Consider the following 5,960-nt stretch of genomic DNA (forward strand, 5'->3'; position numbering starts at 1 on the left):
CTCGAAACACAAAGAGATACATGATCCAAATCCAACAAAGGACAATACATAGGGCAACAGGTTCTTCTCCGTAAGGAGGTCTTGAATCCATGAGGGATCTTCCCGTGAGGGGTCTTGAATCCAAGGTGGATCTTCTTCGAAGAGGGGTCGCGGTCTCTCTCAAGGAGTAGATCCGATATGGATGAGCGAAGCTCTATCTCACAAATGAGCTAACACAACGCTAACCCTAACTAGAAGGAGGTGGGGGAGTATATATAGTTCTTGCCCACGAAGGGGTAAGTGAGAGGGGGGATACATGGGCCCTCGGCCCGTTCACTGTGCGCAGACAGGCGCCGGATGTCCCGGCTGGGGGCCGGATGTCCGGCGGCTCACGAGGAGCTGGATGTCCGGGCCTCAGGCCGGATGTCCGGGCTAGACTGGCTGATTCTTCTGCTCTCTGGATAGCGTGCGCCTGATTTCTGGGTAGGCACCGGATGTCCGGCCCGTCGCGGGGCGCCGGATGTCCGGGGGTCGGCCGGATGTCGGGCCGCTGTAGAGTCGCCTGGCGTCCGTCTCTCTCTGGTCTTCTTCTGGTTGGTGGCGCCGGATGTCCGGCCGCTGTAGCTTTGCGACGACTCCACTTGAGGCACTTCTTGATCCGCTTCCAAGTGGACTTGTCCTATGCTTCGAGCATCTCCATGGTTGTCTCCTTGGTTCCTAAGCACATGTAGTGTCTTTGCATGAGGTAGAAACCATGTCTCGCATGAATGGAAAGGGGAAGCATTTAGGAGCAGGTTCACCTTGTGTCCAATGGCGTATCCTTGAGGTCTTGTCGTATGTCCACTTGGGGCTTGGGGAGTAGTCATAGTGTTCTTGGGGATGATCGTAGGATCCTCCACATCAGGATTTGTCACTCCGATTGTCGGAGAGGTATCTCTGGGCCCTCTCGGTAATGCACATCACTATAAGCCTTGCAAGCAAGGTGACTAATGAGTTAGTTATGGTATGATGCCTTACAGAACGAGTAAAGAGACTTGCCAGTAACGAGATTGAACTAGGTACTGAGATATCGACGATCGAATCTCGGGCAAGTAACATACCGATGACAAAGGGAACAACGTATATCATTATGTGGTTTGACCGATAAAGATCTTCGTAGAATATGTGGGAGCCAATATGAAAATCCAGGTTTCGCTATTGGTTATTGACCGGAGACGTGTCTCGGTCATGTCTACATAGTTCTCGAACCCGTAGGGTCCGCACACTTAACATTCGGTGACGATCGGTATTATGAGTTTATGTGTTTTGATGTACCGAAGGTAGTTCGGTGTCTCGGATATGATCACGGACATGACGAAGAGTCTCGAAATGGTTGAGACATAAAGATTGATATATTCAACGGATAATTATCTGAGTGCCTGGGGGTTATCGGAACCCCTGGGGGAACTAATGGGCCAACATGGGCCTTGTGAGAGAGAGAGAGGAGGGGCCATAGGGCTGGCCGACCCCCCCCCCCCTGGGAGTCCGAATTGGACAAGGAGGGGGCAGCGCCCCCTTTTTCCCTCCCTCTCTCCATCTCTTTCCTTTCCCCTCCTTCTTCCAAGTTGGACTAGGAAAGGAGGAGTCCTACATCTACTAGGAGGAGAACTCCTCCCTCTCCTTGGCACGCCCCAAGGCCGTCCAGGCTCCCCCCTTGCTCCTTCATATACGGGGGCAGGGGCACCCTAGAACACACAAGTTGATCATTGATCCCTTAGCCATGTGCGGTGCCCCCCTCCACCATAATCCACCTCGGTCATACCATAGTGGTGCTTAGGCGAAGCCCTATTCTGGTAGCATCATCATCACCGTCATCACGTCGTCGTGCTGAAGAAGCTCTCCATCAACACTCTGCTGGATCGTGAGTTCGTGGGACGTCACCGAGCCGAATGTGTGCAGATCGCGGAGGTGTCGTACTTTCGGTACTAGGATCGGCCGATCGTGAAGACGTACGACTACATCAACCGCGTTGTCATAACGCTTCCGCTTACGGTCTACGAGGGTGCGTGGACAACACTCTCCCCTCTCGTTGCTATGCATCACCATGATCTTGCGTGCGCGTAGGAAATTTTTTGAAATTACTGTGTTCCCCAATAGTGGCATCAGAGCCAGGTTTATGCGTACATGTTATATGCACGAGTAGAACACAAAGAAGTTGTGGGTGTGGATATATACATATTGCTTGCCGTCACTAGTTGATTCTTTATTCGGTGGTATTATTGGATGAAGTGGCCCAGACCGACATTACGCGTACGCTTACGCGAGACTAGTTCTACCGACGTGCTTCGCACACAGGTGGCTGGTGGGTGTCAGTTTCTCCAACTTTAGTTGAATCGGATTCAATGAACAAGGTTCTTTCTGAAGATCAAAAAGCAATCACTATACCGCGTTGTGGTTTTTGATGCGTAGGTAAGAACGGTTCTTGCTCAGCCTGTAGCAGCCACGTAAAACTTGCAACAACAAAGTAGAGGACGTATAACTTGTTTTTGCAGGGCATGTTGTGATGTTATATGGTCAAGACATGATGCCAAATTTTATTGTATGAGATGATCATGTTTTGTAACACAGTTATCGGCAACTGGCAGGAGCCATATGGTTGTCGCTTTATTGTATGAAATGCAATCTCCATGTAATTGCTTTACTTTATCACTAAGCGGTAGCGATAGTCGTAGAAGCAATAGTTGGCGAGACGACAACGATGCTTTGATGGATATCAAGGTGTCAAGCCAGTGACGATGGAGATCATGACGGTGCTTTGGAGATGGAGATCAAAGGCACAAGATGATGATGGCCATATCATATCACTTATATTGATTGCATGTGATGTTTACCCTTTATGCATCTTATTTTGCTTAGTTCGGCGGTAGCATTATAAGATGATCTCTCACTAAATTTCAAGGTATAAGTGTTCTCCCTGAGTATGCAACGTTGCTACAGTTCGTCGTGCTGAGACACCACGTGATGATCGGGTGTGATAAGCTCTACGTTCACATACAACGGGTGCAAGCCAGTTTTGCACACGCAGAATACTCGGGTTAAACTTGACGAGCCTAGCATATGCAGATATGGCCAGGAACACTGAGATCAAAAGGTCGAGCGTGAATCATATAGTAGATATGATCAACATAGTGATGTTCACCATTGAAAACTACTCCATCTCACATGATGATTGGACATGGTTTAGTTGATATGGATCACATGATCACTTAGATGATTAGAGAGATGTCTATCTAAGTGGGACTTCTTAAGTAATTTGATTAGAGATATGTCTATCTAAGTGGGACTTCTTAGATGATTAGAGAGATGTTTATCCTCATTGCTGCACAGAAGAATTACGTCCTGGAAGCACCGCTAGGTGACAAACCCGCTGCAGGAGCAATGGCAGATGTTATGAACACCTCGCAGAGCAAAGCTGATGACTACTTAATAGTTCAGTGTGCCATGCTTTACGGCTTAGAACTGGGACTTCAACAATGTTTTGAACGTCATGGAGCATATGAGATGTTCCAGGAGTTGAAGTTAATATTTCAAGAAAATGCTTAGATTGAGAGATATGAAGTCTCCAATAAGTTAATATCTCTGGGCCCTCTCAGTAATGCACATCACATAAGCCTTGCAAGCATTGCAACTAATGAGTTGAAGTTAATATCTCTGGGCCCTCTCGGTAATGCACATCACATAAGCCTTGCAAGCATTGCAACTAATGAGTTAGTTGCGAGATGATGTATTACGAAACGAGTAAAGAGACTTGCCGGTAACGAGATTGAACTAGGTATTGAGATACCGACGATCGAATCTCGGACAAGTAATATAACGATGACAAAGGGAACAATGTATGTTGTTATGCGGTCTGACCGATAAAGATCTTCGTAGAATATGTAGGAGCCAATATGAGCATCCAGGTTCCGCTATTGGTTATTGACCGGAGACGTGTCTCGGTCATGTCTACATTGTTCTCGAACCCGTAGGGTCCGCACGCTTAAGGTTTCGATGACAGTTATATTATGAGTTTATGAGTTTTGATGTACCAAAGTTAGTTCGGAGTCCCGGATGCGATCACGGACATGACGAGGAGTCTCGAAATGGTCGAGACATAAAGATTGATATATTGGACGGCTATATTCGGACACCGGAAGTGTTCCGGGTGATTTCGGAGAAAACCGGAGAGCCGGAGGGTTATCGGAACCCCCCGGGAGAAGTAATGGGCCATATGGGCCTTAGTGGAGAGAGAGAAGGGCCGCCAGGGTGGGCCACGCGCCTCCTCCCCCTGGTCCTAATTGGACTAGTGAAAGTGCAACTATCCCTAGGTGGTTTTGGTAATTCATAACAACATATGGCTCATTGAGCTAATGCTATTCCAAGATGACTATTTCAGGAAAGCTTAATGATTGGCATGGCATGGATGTGAAAGTGGAACCCTCAAAATGCAAAGGACAAAGGATTGGCTCAAGCTCAAAAGCTCAAGACTCTTCATTTTATATTTTAATGATCCAAGATCACATTGAGTCTTTAGGAAAAGCCAATACTATTAAGGAGGGATGAGGTGTTGCTTAATGAGCCTTTTGCTTCATGTGCTTAATGATATGCTCCAAAATCCTCAGCTACTTTCCCACTTCCACAAATGACCTAAACCCTAAGCCAAACTCGGTCATAGCGATTCTTTCTATCCGGCGCCACCGAGTTTCACTTGTCATAAGCCACTGCCAAACCCTAGCAATTCGGTTCTACCGATAGGGATCTCGGTCTCACCGAGATGGGATTGCAAACTCTCTGTTTCCCTTTCATAACTTTTCGGTCTCACCGAAAGAGCGAATCGGTCCCACCGAGATTGCAATGTAAACTCTTTGTTTCCCTTTTGTAACTTTTCGGTCTCACTGAAAGAGCAAATCGGTCCCACCAAGTTTGCTTGACCAACTCTCTGGTTAGCTTATTACCAAACTCGGTCTCACCGAGTTTGTGTAATCGGTCTCATCGAGATTACGTTATGCCCAAACCCTAACCATATCGGTCCTACCGAGTTGCATGTCAGTCCCACCGAAAATCTCTAACGGTCACTAGGTTTACCTTTTCGGTCCGACCGAGTTTGTTGATTCGGTCCCACCGAGATTGGAAAAATGTGTGTAACGGTTGGATTTTGTGTGGAGGCTATATATACCCCTCCACCTCCTCTTCATTCGTGGAGAGAGCCATCAAAACACATACACAATTCCAACTCATATGTTCTGAGAGAGAACCACCTACTCATGTGTTGAGACCAAGATATTCCATTCCTACCATATGAATCTTGATCTCTAGCCTTCCCCAAGTTGCTTTCCACTCAAATCTTCTTTCCACAAAATCCAAATCCTATGAGAGAGAGTTGAGTGTTGGGGAGACTATCATTTGAAGCACAAGAGCAAGGAGTTCATCATCAACACACCATTTGTTACTTCTTGAAGAGTGGTGTCTCCTAGATTGGCTAGGTGTCACTTGGGAGCCTCCGACAAGATTGTGGAGTTGAACCAAGGAGTTTGTAAGGGCAAGGAGATCGCCTACTTCGTGAAGATCTACCGCTAGTGAGGCAAGTCCTTCGTGGGCGATGGCCATGGTGGGATAGACAAGGTTGCTACTTCATGGACCCTTCGTGGGTGGAGCCCTTCGTGGACTTGCGCGACAGTTACCCTTCGTGGGTTGAAGTCTCCATCAACGTGGATGTAAGATAGCACCACCTATCCGAACCATGGAAAAAACATCCGTGTCTCCAATTGCGTTTGAATTCTCCAAACCCTTCCCTTTACATTCTTGCAAGTTGCATGCTTTACTTTCCGCTGCCAATATACTCTTTGCATACTTGCTTGAACTGTGTGATGATTGCTTGACTTGTCCTACAATAGCTAAAATCTGCCAAGAACTAAAATTGGGAAAAGGTTAAGTTTTTATTTGGTCAAGTAGTCTAATCACCC

This window comes from Triticum dicoccoides, chromosome 4A, assembly GCF_002162155.2.
Source record: "Triticum dicoccoides isolate Atlit2015 ecotype Zavitan chromosome 4A, WEW_v2.0, whole genome shotgun sequence".
Classification (NCBI taxonomy): Eukaryota; Viridiplantae; Streptophyta; class Magnoliopsida; order Poales; family Poaceae; genus Triticum; species Triticum dicoccoides.